This window comes from Vicugna pacos, unplaced genomic scaffold, assembly GCF_048564905.1.
Source record: "Vicugna pacos unplaced genomic scaffold, VicPac4 scaffold_19, whole genome shotgun sequence".
NCBI classification, from domain to species: domain Eukaryota; kingdom Metazoa; phylum Chordata; class Mammalia; order Artiodactyla; family Camelidae; genus Vicugna; species Vicugna pacos.
In genome coordinates this window covers 25,800,151-25,815,247 of record NW_027328740.1, presented here as the reverse complement: position 1 = coordinate 25,815,247, position 15,097 = coordinate 25,800,151, and the positions used below count along the sequence as shown (strand labels likewise).

Here is a 15,097-nt window from a genome sequence, read left to right as displayed (position 1 = left end):
AAACACGTGATCCTTTTAAAAAGTTTAGTGCTGGGCTGAAAATAAGCAGGATTCATATAATCTCACGAGACACAGTGAATGTGGAAAGACTAAGAAATAAAAACAAAAAGCCATTCATAACGTCTTGAACTTTACGTTGCTCACAGGAGAAAATGTTTGCCAATGTGTGTGTCACATCAACATGACGACTGAGTGGGATGGGGAAGCTGATCTTCCCCATCAGTCATTTATGCTGATTTGTTAGATGTCAAAACAGTTTCCTCATTGAAATTGCTTCTAACAAGTATGGAAGAATTTAGGTTCTACCAAAAGCAGGCTAAATATTTTCCCCTGCTTTCAGGTCTCTGGACTGAATGTCCCCACAAGAAGGACATGGTTATGTTTCATAGGGAAGTCTTCCTGAGAAGCAACAGGCTTTTCTAGGGCAGAACTGCAGGGCCCCCCATGGAGGGCTGGAGGAGGTCTAGAGGGGACACTGGAAAAACAGCAGGAGTGAATTCAGATACTGCTGCTCAGGTCGCCAAAGACAGCATTGCTATCTCTAAGGATATGACATTCTCCCAAATTTTCCATGAGTGAAGGAGCCTGTGAACACTAAGCAGGTTGTTAAGACACAGCAGCACATAATTTGCGTGACAACACAATTAGAGTATGATTTGATATTTGGAAAATAACTAGCCCATTGTTCTTTGAAACTGCAGCAGTAGCAATAGAAATAAAAAAGACTGAGCCGTCTTGGAGACAACAATCAATAAACAATTCTAAATCTGCAGAATTCCTTGACAATATTCAAGCAATGAGCTAGATGTGTGCTGCAGATACCTCTTACTGCAGGTCTCACTCCTGCAAAGCATAGAACTAGTTTCTCAGCACACAGAGGGAACCAAGTCAAGATTCCTAATCTTTTGAGATTTACTAAATGGCTGGAAAGGTCAGACAAGTACATACAGGCAAATATGATTAAATGTAATCAAATAATATCAAATGTGATTTGAGCACAGACGAAAGAGAAATTCCTTTCACCTGGGATCTAGAGAGACTTCTTCAGAAAATGTGGCTTTGGAGACAGCCAAAGACATGGGTGGAATTTTGGCAGAACAGGATGTAAGGAATTTAAAAACTTATTCTATAATTCATATAAAAATTCAAAGGATCCCAAAAATCCAAAACAACTTTGAACAAGAAAAACAAAGTTGGAAGACTTGCACTATCTGATTTTCAAACTTTTTTTATAAAGCTACAGTAATCAGAAATTAGGGTGTTGGTGTAAAACAGGAAAATAGAATAATGGAACACAATAGAATGTTCAGAACTAAACCAAGACTTATACAGACAATTGATTCTCAAAAAGGATGCTGTGGAGAAAGGATCTTTTCAGCATGTAGTGCTGGAACAATTAGATCGTGATACGCAAAAAAAAAAAATGAACTTTGATCCACACCTCACAAAATATACAAAATTTACCTCAAAATGGATCATAGATCTTAATAGGAAATCTAAAACTATAAAACAGCTAGGAGAACAAGCATAGGCTTAAGGTTTATGGCCTTGGGTTTGGAAAATTTTTCTTTGCTATGACACCAAAAGTATCATCTATTTTAAAAAGAAACTGATAGAGTGAACTTTATGAACATGAAGACTCTTCAATGCTCTTCTAAACACTGCTAAGCAAATGAAAAGACAAGCCATAGACAGAAGCTATTTGCAGATCATATATCTGATAAAGGTCTCTCTTTGTATCTGATCCAGAATAAAGAGGTCTCAAAATTCAATAATAATTCAAACACCTGAATGAATGAGGCCAGAAAACACACTTCAGTAAAGATATCCAGATGGATAATAAGCATATGAAAAGATGCTGATTAAAGGTGTCATTAGTCATTAGAGAAATGCTTTTAAAAACCACAGTGAGATACTAGTTCACATACATACTAGAATGAATACAGCTAGAAAGACTGACCTTACAAGGTGCTGGCAAGGAAGTAGAGCAACCAGAACTGATACACACCACGAGGAATTTACAATAGTACAACCATTTTGGAAAAGTCTTTAACAGATTCTTTTAAAATGGTAAACACCTGTGTACCATATAATCCAGACATTCCTCATCTGGTGCTTTAGAAAGGAAAAGCATATGTCCATACAAAGACTTGTAACCAAACATTCACTGCTATTTTATTTATAATAGCACAAGTTGTAAATAACCCATGCATCCATCAAGAAGTAAATGCAGAAAGAAATGATGGTCTATACAAACACTGCTCACAATAAACTCTTCAGTAAAAACTCAGCACTAAACAATACTCTACTATAAGACAAACAAGCTATTAATACAGCAACACAGATGATTCTCAAAATAATTACACTGAATGAAAGAAGTCAGACAACATAGAGTAGATACTGCATGAATCCATTCATATAAGGATCTTGAAAATGCAAACCACTATGTTGTGATAGAAAGCAGATCAATGGTTCCCAGGGGAAGAGACGGGGAGGGAGGGAGGGACAACAAAAGTCAGGAGAGAAGCTTTGTGGGTGATGGGTATGTTCACTGTCTTGAGTGTGGTCATGGTTCCTTGGGGATATACTTACGTCAAAACGTATTAAGCTGTACACTTTAAACGTGTGAAAATTATTTTGCCAAGTATACCTCAAAGCTGTTTTAAGAAAAAAGGCACTTTAGTCCTGATCCACCTCAGCGCCTGATTGGAGTGACATGATCAGTCCCTCACACTGTCTGCCTAACGGGAAGGTAGAAAAGCTCTCACGGAAGATAACATGGATTTTTCATTTGCAATGTCTGCCATGTAATAAAGAATTTCTAGACTTGCAACATGTCCAGACTATATGACAGATAACATGAGAATAAGGAGCATTAGACAAAGGATGCAAACCCCAGGTGATGTAGGCATCAGAGTTACCAATAAAGGCTATAAAATACTTTTAATATATTCAAGAAAATAAGGAAATGATGGGACAATAGATAACAGGGTAGAGACTTTCACCAGAGAAATATACTGGAATGTATTTTTAGGAAAAGTCAAACTGATACTCTAGAACTGAAGCTTTCAGCTCTGGAAACAGGTAAACAGAGCTAATTAGGATCCCTTTTAAGTAAAACTTTCAGTAATTCTGGGTAAAATATAACAACAAATTAACACAGAGCTAACTATGGAGAGAGAAGTTCCCTGATGACAATACAAAGAGGACACTTAAAGCCCAGAGTGGTCATCTTGTGAGCTGATGCCACCGCACCCTGGAGGGAAGGGGTTTTCATCTGCACATAAATAGGGATACAATGTCCATGTAGGAAAAAGGGTCCATACCAGATGTAGAAGACTCTTCCTCTATATCTATATAGTCAGAGACAGAGATGTAAAGTGGCAGCAGAGGTCACAGTGACACAGGGCCCTGGGCCAAGGAGTGTGAGCACCTCTGCAAGCTGGGAAAGGTAGGATGATGAATCCCTCCCAAGAGCCTAGGTGTGGAACTTAGCCTTGGCCACTCCTTGGTTTTAGACCACTGACATTGACTTTGCACTACTGCACCCTAGAACAGTGAGAAGATGAATGTGTATTGCTTTAAGCCACTGAGTCTGTGGTCCTTTGTTACAACAGCAATAGGAAAGGAACTCAGGAACCAATATGAACTTGAACCACAGGCTGCCTGCTGTGCTGGCAGGAAGTCCTTTGTCTCTGATCCTGGGGGAGTGTCCTGTCCTCTGGCAGCATCCACAAACTACCTCATGCTAACTTGGCAGTTTGCAGAGGGTTAAATCTTATCCCTGCACAGTTCTTGATATTTAGTTAATAAAAATGATGGTGTCATCATGGGTATTTTTCCATTTTTTAAATACCCTTCAGTCTTCTAATAAAGCTACTTCTAATTAAGAGACCGTGTAAATAGTTTTCAATCTTCATAATAAATAACTGTGGTTTTATCTGGTTACTTAAATTATGAATAATAATGTTCACATTTGTAAAAGTTATTAAAATCAACATTGTTTAATGAAAATATCATTTCTTTTCACATGAACATGTATTAACTACAAGAAATGTTCCATGCTTTCTTCTACGATTTACTGTTAGAGCCTTAAAGAATAATATTTTCCTCAAAAGATATTACGGCAAAGGGATTTCTTTTGGTGGAACTGTTCCGGCATCAAATCTGGTGCATGTCTCAGGCCACTGGCAACATAGAGATGATAGAAATTAGGAGGCATTATAAACACAGAATCATTTTTAAAGGAATTAAAAAAACTGGATATGTGTAAACAAAGAATCAGAGAATATTCTGGTGAAATAAATGTATTTTTCAGCTTAAGCAAGACATGGGGTGAATAAATCTGAAATGAAAAAACCACCCAGAGATTAGCAGCGAGTCATGCACGCAGTGTGAATGATCAAAACCAAGTTGTTTCCAAACCAGTGTGCAGGCTTGATGCCTTCATGAATCAAATCTGTGTGGCACCAGGCCACCTCGAATACATGTTGATGAGGTATTTATAAGCCCTTCACCATCCCAAATCAAAGCCCACGCACGAGCCACAAGACCATCACCTACACATTTGGAAAACACACAACATGGTGAATAGCACTTTTCTTGTTCAGTAGCCGGTGGCAGCGAACTGTCAGCAGACAGAGATACAGGGACACAGAGGCACCTCCCCTCACTCAGCTGATAAACTTCCGTGCATCCCTGGGGACAGGATTGTCATAAAATGCACCATGGATTGATTCTCCTCCTAGGAAAGGAACCGTAGTGCTGTCATTAGGTTTGAGCAGGGGTGGGTGGAGGATCTCAGAAGAGTTGTTTCAGCACACCAATAGAATTCTTGGCCACCGTGACCACGAAAGACAAGTCCCCTGCCATCCCGGTAGGCACTTGGGCTCCTGACAAAAGCTGGGCTCAGTAAAGGGTTGAGTAGAAGGCACAGACCTGAGGGATGCCCCAGCAATAGGCAGGAGGTAGGGCCTGGTTTATACTGCTCTGGGTGTATCCCAGACTCATCCGAATACGAAATCAGAAATTTGCAAAACAGCAGAGCTGGGGTGGGTCATCTACTCCAGACTCCTCACCTTACAGTTAAAAGGGTGGCAACCCTGACAGGCAAAGCAACGTGCTAAAGGCAGAGCGTGGAAGTGGCAGTGCCAGATGAAACGCAGCGTGCAACCCCCGTTCAAGGCCGCTGACTCTGACGACGGGGCCAAGGTTTCCAATGAGGAGAATAAGACAGTGTAAATACTTTGTTCCCCCTAAAACCCCAAATGTTTTTTAAAGGCACAAAAAGTCACCTTAACTAGATCTCTTCTGAGGGGGCTCTCTTCTGCTTCTTCGTCTTTCTGTCTCCATTTCCCTCTCTCAGACACAAACACATTCAGTTTTGTGAAAGGGGACTTCCTTCCATACAAAGACAGACTTCACATCTTCAGAAAGATACCTGAGAAAGCACGTTTCTCAATTCAAGTCTTTGTGTGAGTTCTGGGCAACTGGCTTATTTTCTAGAACAATCGGTAGTTACAAAATCAGGAAATCATCTTCCACAAAGGCAGAGTTCTGGTCCGTGTTGATAAAGTTGGGGATGTCACATTTCATGAGTCTGTTCGGCTCCTCCTCTGGCCACCTGCTGCATCTGATGGCTTCCTGGAGCCGAATAACACTGTAAAGGGCTATGGTAGGGATACCAGCTTTGGCCTTGTCCAAGTGGTCCACTTCATTGATGTAGCAGTGAAAGAGGGACCTAGATTCGTCATTGCACTGCCAGAGAACACCTTGGGCAGCAGCGGTCTTCCAAAGTCTGACACAAAGCTGTTGAGTCTAAATCTCTTCTCGGGAGACTCTGCATTGCTACAAAGAAAACCAAAATAAAATATCGTTCACAGTGTAGCTCGGTGACCTGAAGAATCATAGTTTTTGCCATCTACTGAGAGTAAATCCCTGCACAGAGCATGCTGACTTGCACTGGAATTGAAAGACATCACTTCTGAACACATACAATTAAACCCAAGGCAAAAGTCTAAAGTGAGGGCCCATGGACCATCCTAAAAAGACATCGTTCCCTGAGAATCCTCAATATTGGTGCCTCGCACACCAGTGTTTCTCCGTGGGACACTCAGATCTCTTCATCAGGATTCGTTAAAGTGCTTCTTAAAATGCAGAATCCTGGGGTGCACACCCTCAGAGTCTCCAGAGGTAGCGACTGGTAGTCTGTATTTTCATAGCCACCAGGATAACTAAACATGCTCAGGTTTAGCACCGCAGTCTACATCGGGTCACCTGAGCATCGACAATTCTGTCTCACGGGATGGGGGGTGCCATGTGTGTCAGGGTGCTGTCCTACCCATGTGTCTCCCCTGATTCTCAGAACTGACAGTGCTGCCCCATTGGGCACGAAATACCACCGTTTCACAATGCATACACAGGGCGCCCGACTGAAAAACAATCAGTGATAGGAGAGGGGACAAAACTCAGCTTCCTGTTACCTTGTTTCACTTACTGTGGGACGAGTGATCAATTCAAGGGTAATAAATCAGTGAATGAGTGAATAACATGACTCGCGTTAGTCCCACGAGTGCCTGGAAGAGCAAGCCTGGGCACATTGAGAACCATAACAGCCCATCTACTTAAATGTCATCCTCCACAGATCTATGTAAAGGTTACTTCCACCCAGGCAGTGACTCCAGAAGGGCAAGAATCATGTATGAACACACTCTCAAATCCAGAACAGAACCTGACAACAATTAGGCTCTGGAGACGGTGTTTAGCGAGTGTGGAATCTCAGTGATTCCAGCTCTTACACCTTGCCTTCCCATCCCACCACACACGATATGGCCCTTATGTCCAGTTCTCCCGGGGCTGGGGCCACGGAACCCATTTATAGGACTGGAAGAATCTGATCATTTAAACCATCCCCCAGATTATCATCAAGAGTCACCTGCATTTCAGGGATCAGTAATCCCAGAAGCTTTGCAGTTCAGGCAGCTGAGGGATTTTTATATCAGCTCTGTCTTCTACTGTGACTGCCTGGGTGACATCAGACAAGGAATTCTGAAAAGCCTGAACTTTTCCTTTCAGGAATAATCTAATTAACAAATCTCGTTGACCACTCAACAAATGTGATGTGAAGTTCAATAATTTACACAGGAGTACAACATTCACTAGGTCGTGGATTTAGAATCAGAGGAAAATCATTTTAGAAAGATTGACAGAATGTAGCTTTAATGCGAATTTAAGTATTCTTACCTTTCAGTAAATCATCTTCCCCTACTTATCACTTCACCCAAGTTTAAAAGATGTCTGAGAACAGGGATGAGTGTGTCAGCAATCTGAGACCCAATAACCTAAAATGTCACCTAGGAAAAAGAGGGGAGTAACACATTTTTAAAAAGCATGGCGAGGATGGCGGGGCCATCCCCAACCCCAGACTAAGAAGCTCTGAGTAATAGCTTTCCTGCCTGCCTGGGGCATCAGCTGATGTGAAAATCCACCCAGAAACCTCACTGTCCAGCAGCTCTTCCATAACACAGGCTACACTTTCTCAGAATTAAGAATTGCGTCCAGTAACCACTTCGCTGAAGAATAAAGACAAAGGAGAACAAGAGAGTTCTGCCCCTCCCAAGGGAGAGCCCAGACCTCGGGCTGCATGCACTGCGCCCACCTCCCTGGAGAAGAATAAACTGGAGAAGGGCGTTCTGCGAAACTGCGGCAGCAAAGGTTGAGATGGGAACAAATTGACCAGCTGGCCAGGGACAGCCCCCTCCGTCGCTGCCTTGGCGGCTGCCTCAGCCCTCTCAGCCCATCCTGCCCACCTCCGGTGGCTAAGCTGTCAGAGAAATTGCTTTGCGACCTGGAGCAACAGAGGCTGCCCTCAGGCCAATCTGCGGAAAAGATGGGAGCTAAACCCCCAGCTCCCGAGCGGCAGGCTCCATACCCCCGCCAACACCCCGACGCCCCCGCACCCTACCGCAACCCCGGGGAAATATGACCCGAAGAAGTGTGACCTGGGAACGAGGGGCAGCAGAGGCCGCCCCCACGTCAGGCCTGCAGAGAGATTGGAGCTTATCCTCCAGCTCTCCAGGGGCAGCCCCTGTCCTCTCCACCTCCTGATCTCACCGCGCCCACCTTCCAGGAGCAGTCAGACCAGGTGTGGGGTGTCAGGCGAATCTTGCGCCAGAGAGGACGTCCCCAGGCCAGGTCAGGGGAGAGGAGAAGAAGTGGCCCCATTAGGCGGGGCAGCCGGCCTTCGCAACTGCCTCTGCCCCTCGACCACATCGGGCCCGTCTCCCAGGAGCAAGCTGACCTGGAGACGGGCATCCGGCTTCTTGGGCAGCAGAGGACGCCCCCAGGATTGGTCACGGGGAAGAGGAGAGCAAATTGACAGGCTCCGCGCTGCAGGTCTTCTACCCCCGCCATCGCCACCCCCGCACCTTAAAGGCACCGCCCAGGGCGCCCCTCCCCCAGCAGGCTGAGTGGGACAGGTGCGTCTGGTGACCTGGGGCAGGAGAGGCCACTCCCACACCAGGCCATCGGGGAGACGGGAGCCAATCCACCAGCTCCCCAAGGCAGCCCCTACCCCCGCAGCAGCCACCACTCTTGCCCATGACCTCACAGTGGCCTCCTCTAGGGAGCAGGCTGACCTGGAGATGGACGTCCGACGAACTTGGGACAACAGGGACCGCCCCCAGGGCAAACCATGGGGGGAAGTGGGAGCAAATGGACAAGTTCCATGGGAAAACCTGCCGCTGCTGCCACCACCCCCAAAGTACCAAGTCCAACTCCCGGGGTCAGGCCGACTAGGATACACGCGTCTCATAACACAGGGCAACAGCGACCGCCCCCAGGACAAGACGCGGGGAAGATGGGAGCAAATGGGCCGCTCCCCCGCTGCAGGCCCCCGACCACCGCCACCCCTGCACCCTGACTACCCTGCCTCCCGCCCCCAGCAGGCAAAGTGGGACAGGGGTGTCCCGGGACCTGGAGCAGCAGAGGCCGCCTTCAGGCCACGTGGTGCAGACATGGAGCTAATCCACAGTCTCCTCCGGGGCAGCCTCCCTATGCCTGCAGTCACCACCTTACCAGCCCCCTGACCGCACCGCACCCATCTCCCAGGAGCAAGCTCACCTGGAGTCGGACCTGAGGCAAATCTCCGGCGGCAGACGTCGCCCCCAAGCCAGGCCGTGGGGGAGAGAAGAAATGGAGCAACTCCCTGGAACACATCCCCTGCCCCTGCCGCCTCCGCCGCCGCCTCCCAGGAGCAAGCTCATCTGGAGACCCGCGTCCCACCTCTAGGGCAGCAGAAGCCGCCCCTGGCTCCGCCTCTGGGGAGAGCGGAGCGAATTGATCGGCTCCCCCGCGGCAGCCTCCCTCCCCCCGTGGGTCCCGCACCTTAACGGCCCCGCCCCCACTCCGCACTCAGCAAGCTGAGTGGGACAGGAGTGTCCGGCGACCTGGGGAAGAAGAGGCCGCTCCCAGGCCCAGCAGCCGGGACAAGGCAGCTATTCCACCCGTTCACCAGGGGTAGACCCGCTCCGCCCCTCTGCCGCTGCCACTGCCTTCTGACCTAACCGCCCCACCTACCAGGAGCAAGCTTACCTGGAGTGCAACATCTGGCGAATCTCCGGCGGCCAAGCCCCACCCCAGGCCAGGCTGCAGGGAAGAGAAGAAATCGATCGGCTTGCCCGGGCAGCCTCCCAACCGCCACCGCCGCCGCCGCCGCCCAAAAGCATTGCAATAGCCTACCGGGGTCAGGCTGACTGCAAGGATGTGCACTTGCCTTCTTATCCTGGCCAGGTCCCTGAGCACCTCCCTGCATCCCTACACTCCCTGCACCTCTGCACCCCTGCTACTCTCTGCAATTCTGCATCCCTCCACCCCCACATCCCCTGAAATGCCTGCGCCCTCCACAGCCCCTGCACCCCTGTCACCAGTTACACTTTTGCACTGCTTACACTCCTGCACCCCTGCATGTCCCACACACCACCTCTTGGGCCTTTGGCAGAGTCTCTGCTGTTAGACCAATGCACAGTGACTCACTCTTTGCCAGTATATGATGCATCAGTGGACGTCAGGGTTTGCCTGCAGGAAGGTACATGTTCCCGGTCACTAGCCTGGGCCACTAGGGTGATCTCTGTGAGGTCACCCAGGACGGGTTCAGAGATGCTGTTCTCTGGGAAGAGAGGAGTTGAAACCGGTCTTGAGGGCAGAGCTGTGCTCACCAGGCCGTCCATGCTTCATGTTTTACACAGGGCTTCGGAGAAGTGAAATGGATCCGGCCAAGTAATACCGGCCTGCTGTGAGCCCACCTCAGTCCTGGGCTCTGAGTCAGACCGACTGGCTCCCTCAATCAGGGCCCAGTTTGGGCACCTGAATGGTCCCTTTGAGGCATCCCAACAGTTCTCAGGATGAAGTCTGGCTGCTTCCACCCCATGGCCCTCCCTCCTACTGTGCTGGCCTCAGGAAGGTTCCTTATATGGGGAAGAAGGCAGCCCACACCCTACCCCACCCCTCACCTTTCTCTAACCCAGGCTGGTGCTCTCTCTGCCCCTCAGAGTCTGGGAAGCCATCCCTCTTCAGTTATGTCCCTTCTGAGATGGACTTGCTTCCACTCAATTCTAGGCGAGGATGCACCATGGAATGCACTGGGTAAGAGAACCAAAATAAATAATTTCTTCTGTGAGGTTGTCTGTTTATCTACTGGGGCTGGGCTGTGTGTAGTTTGCTACAGCTATTGGTGTGAGAGGCTAAAACAGCCTGTGTGTCCTTGTTTTCATCTCCCCGCTGTCTTTGGGTTTTCCCTAGACACTCCTGAGACATTTACTTCTGTTAGTATTATTCCTGTTATTACACACGGGCCCTACTGACATGGAGGTAAGGTGTTGGGGGAGCGGGACAGAGCAGGGCATCTGCAGTCCTGTGATTAGTTCTCATTGAGCCTGTGCCCTGAGCTGTGACCTCCACAAGTGTGTCTCTTTCCCCCCACCCCAATTTGGGTGACACAGAAGGGATTTCCCTTCTCCCAGGTTGGTTAGGCTCTGGTAAAATAATTTCTCATTAAAAAAACAAACAAAAAACAACTTCCCCCAATGAAACAGAATGTTCTGGGTGTATTTCAATACAGTTATTTTCTCCTCTCCAGGCAGGAAGCATGAGGAGTTATCCTCTGACCTTCATTCTGAGAACAGGACACGGTCCTGGATGTAAAATACATGAAAAAGAGCATGGGGACCCTCTGACTGGCCCCCTGGACTTGTCACACTCTGATTTCCCCACACTGAGCCTCCTGCTGGCCTCAGGGACCTGTTAAATCTGCCTGCCCCCGGGGTTCTTACAAAAGCAGGTTCTGCCTTGGGAGCTGTGACTCTCCAAGCCTGCCCGCTGTTCCCTTTGCAACCTCTCTGGGTTGGAAGCAGCTTTCCCCCTCAGTCTTCTGGGATCTAAGAAGAGCAGTGGGTTTGCAGCTCCCTCAGATTTGGTGTTATTTTCAGGACAGGAGGAAGAACTTCTGAGCTCCACACGAGCTGGACCAGAGGCTGGAATCCTCCCTTCCTCTGACACCGTGCAATCAGTGGCTGTGGTTCTAGCCGAGTTTCTGAAGATGTGGACTTAAACACACATATCCCAGCCCTCACAGGAGCACACAGTCCCATAAATCCCCCTAGTTTCCACTGGTAACTATGGAGCCGATGGGGACACGGGTTTCGGGACCACAGAGGCCTGACTGCACGACTTGCTCCGTGGCCTATTTACGTGGTTGCTCCGGGCCTTGTCTGAAGTGGCTTGTTTACCACACCTGGTACGTGGGAAACACAAAATAAGTACTAGAACCTTCACTTTTTCTCCCTCCAGGGCCCTCAAACGTAGAAAGTAATAAGTGAACTCAGACAGCCTAGTCACCACAATGAGGTCCGTCCAGCCTGGCTCTCCTGAGTGATGGGCACTGACTTGCACCTTAACTCGGAACAGTAGGGGAACTGCCTTCCTCTAACTGGGCCTCTCCCCACACCAGGCACGCCCGCAGCTCAGACGGGGCCAGCTCCCCAACTGAGGTGTGTGCTGGTGGCTTCAGTGTGACCTGGCCCTGCCGGGACATGAACCTGCAGTGAGTGAGGTGGAGGGTCGGGTGGAGGGGGGTCCCTTCTGGGGTGGCAGGGGGCCCGGTAGCACCCCTCCCAGCCTGGTGCCTGGGGCTCCCTAACAGCTCCTACAGCTCCTGGGTTGGCTCCGGTCCTGGCCACTCCACACACCCTCCCAGTATCTTTTCATTATGTCCCTTTTCTGCTTTTATCAGCGAGAAGTGGCTTCTGTTGCTTGTTCAGTGAAACAGTACATCGGGAAACCAGACTACTTCTAACATCAGTAAAATACCAACCTCGGTCAGCTCGCCGGGCAGACCGTGCAGCACAAAGGCCTGAACAGGGCTGTGCGAACGGCTTACGTGAAGGGTCCTCAGCATCTGTCTTCAGAGATACAGAAGCTGATGGTTCAGGTAAAACCTCAGGGTGGGATTGAGGAATCCAAAGCTGGTTGGTTTCAAAGGCTAATTGGTCAGACCAGACCCCTGAGCTGTGGTCAGAAGCCTGGCTCACCGTCACGCAGACTCAGCGCCCTAAGTGCTGGGTGGGGCCGGTGCTGTTCCCTTTGTAGGCTCTCGTTGGGGATTCAGTGTAGCCCCTTAAATACAGCAGAAATTCCAGCCCCATTAGCCCCCAACCTGAGTGTTCCATGACACAAATCCCGGGAGTGTTTAATTTTCATCTTTGTTTAGGAGGATGAAGGTGGTTCAAGAGAAGACATAAATTCACACTTAGTGACACAAGGTCACAGCCAGTACTTCCTCCACGGAGAGCTATGTGCTCCCACAGTGGTGGCTGGGGGCTCGGCAGAGACCCTCTGCTGGTCCGAGAAGGACTCGCTCCTCTGGCCACAACTCATGGGTTGGACAGCAGATCCAGAGGTGACAGAGCATCTTTCCTGGGAATTTGGAACTGACACATAGAAATCAAGTTCACTCATCTGGAGTTTGGCGGAGGGGAGGGGCGGTGGTTGGAAATCAAATGAAACCAGAGCATGAGAGACACTTAGAAGTGAAAGAGCGAGAGACAGAGAGACTGAGCTTGTGAGAGCAAATAGTCAGAAAGAAGGCAAACAATCAGGGGACAGAAGAATTCCAGCTCCTGACTGTGTAGTCTTTCCCAGCCCATCAATGACCCCGTGAGATTTTTAATAACATTCCAGTTTTGCAGATTAGGAAACAGGCTGAAAGAGGTGGGGGCTGGGTTTGGGTGCACAGTTAATTCAATTGCCACTGGACCCCACACTTCCCATTGCCTGAAGGCACCCTAATCCTCACTGGGACCCCTGTGGTCCCCTGACAGCCCAGCACCCTGATCAAAGGGACCCTGCGGGAGTGGGAACCCCTCTTGAGTGTGGAGAGTTCCCTGCCCCGAGATGCCATGCATCAGCAAGCTCCCGCTCACCCCAGGTTAACATCAGCCCAGCTGTACAGTCTCCCAACCCGCTTCCCTCCCTGCCAGGCACCCCCAACCTTACCACCGAGTGTACTGCAGGAATTCAGGCACAGGGATGCCCAAATCAACACGAGCCCACCGGCTATAGAAACAGCAGACTCCCAGCCCCACCTGGGTTGTGAGGGGACAGAAGGTGTCCTCAACTTTCATGTGTCTAAAACAATCTTCTTCAGCTGGAGGTTCTGGAGAAAAATAAAAGGTCCAAAACATAGTTCGGTGAGGAATTCCTCCAAGGACCTGACTCCAGTGTCTACAACCATGTGTACCTACCCCCGGAATTGGGGTGAAGGTGGATTATTGATCAGCACAACCCCTGGTGGCCCAGCTCCTTGGCTTGGCTGCCCAGAGGGGGCTGGGGGAATGGGTAAGGCCAGGGCACTCAGGAAAAGCACAGAGGACATGACCTCTCCCTTCTGCACTCGTAAACCCTTCCCCAAATCTCAAGGCATTGGACAGAGATCCGCCACAATAATGAGATGCTCCCATCTCTTCACTCACTCCTGTCGGTTCACTTACATGCTGAGCATCCACTGGGTCCCAGGACAAGACACATAGAATGGCTGATGGGACAGGCTTGGTCCTTCCCCCTGGACCTGTTCAATCTGATCAAAGAATGATCACTCATAAAGAGTTTCTCAAAATTATACAGAGACCAAAGACCAACTGCAGAGTGAACCAAATTTAAAAATATATATGAAGATCCCCCAGTCTCCCCGCCTAAGGTTAACAGCATAAAGCAAAAAATTCTTGCCTTTAATCACCAGGGAAGTTGTCACCCCCTCTCAGGTGGAAAGGAGAGTTATTCTTTGAGCACGTCACAGAAGTGCTCCATCGGATTGGACCAGGGCATCTACATTCATTCAGCAAATGTGTATAAGCTCCTACTACATACGGGAATCTCCTAACTAGACCGTTCCCAAGGCTCTCGGGCTTTATCAGTCAACAAAATAGACATGACTCCCCGTCACTGGGGGCTCAGAATTTTAGCAGAGGAAACAGGCAGCATGTTGGGGTAGCAAGAGTTTGGATAAATTTTTAAAAAAGAGTGATATGAGCAAACTCGGGTGATGGCGGTGGGGTGGGAGGCAGGCAGGAGAGAATAAGGCAATCCTGGCAGATCTCACGGAGTAATGAACTTGAAGCAGAATAGATCCGGAGGAAGAAGGAAGAGCCGGAGCCAGAGGCCCCCAGAGTGAGAGGGAGAGTGTGGGCAGAGAGACAGAGCCCGCCGGGTCCTGAGGCCTTTGTGATGACTTTGGCTCCTAATGACATGGTGACCCGTTTAGTGAGTTTTGAGGGGAGGGGTGATGTAGTCCAACTTATGCTTTTGTGTTTGTGTTTTTTGGGGGGAAGTAATTTATTTATTTTAATGAAATGTGCTGGTGATTGAACCCAGGATCTCAAGCATGCTAAGCATGCGCCCTACCACTGAGCAACACCCACCACCCCCAATGTATGTTTTTACAGGCTCCCTCTGACTCTGTGTGGATGAGAGATTGTAGGAAAGCAAAGATGGAAACAGAAGGCTATTGGTATCCAGGAAAGGCTGAAGGTGGCTCTTAGGAGGGCGG

General features: G+C 48.8%; 1 protein-coding gene and 1 long non-coding RNA gene across 2 annotated transcripts in view; both read right to left on the bottom strand.

Annotated features, from left to right (window-relative positions):
* LOC140693333 (uncharacterized) overlaps positions 1–5,564 on the bottom strand; it is a 41,762-nt gene extending 36,198 nt beyond the window's left edge. Inside the window, exon 1 of the transcript XR_012069057.1 lies at positions 5,295–5,564. The gene's annotated coding sequence lies outside the window, so the exon portion shown is untranslated. The remainder of the gene's footprint in view (positions 1–5,294) is intronic.
* An 8-nt stretch (positions 5,565–5,572) lies between these two features.
* On the bottom strand, positions 5,573–14,120 carry LOC140693339 (uncharacterized). The gene is made up of 9 exons (XR_012069088.1): positions 14,043–14,120; positions 13,549–13,708; positions 12,368–12,455; positions 10,509–10,637; positions 10,033–10,165; positions 9,592–9,645; positions 9,121–9,317; positions 7,243–7,352; positions 5,573–5,847 (listed from the first exon to the last, which is right to left on the bottom strand). It is a non-coding gene; the product is annotated as an uncharacterized lncRNA (long non-coding RNA).
* Between the last annotated feature and the right edge of the window lie 977 nt (positions 14,121–15,097).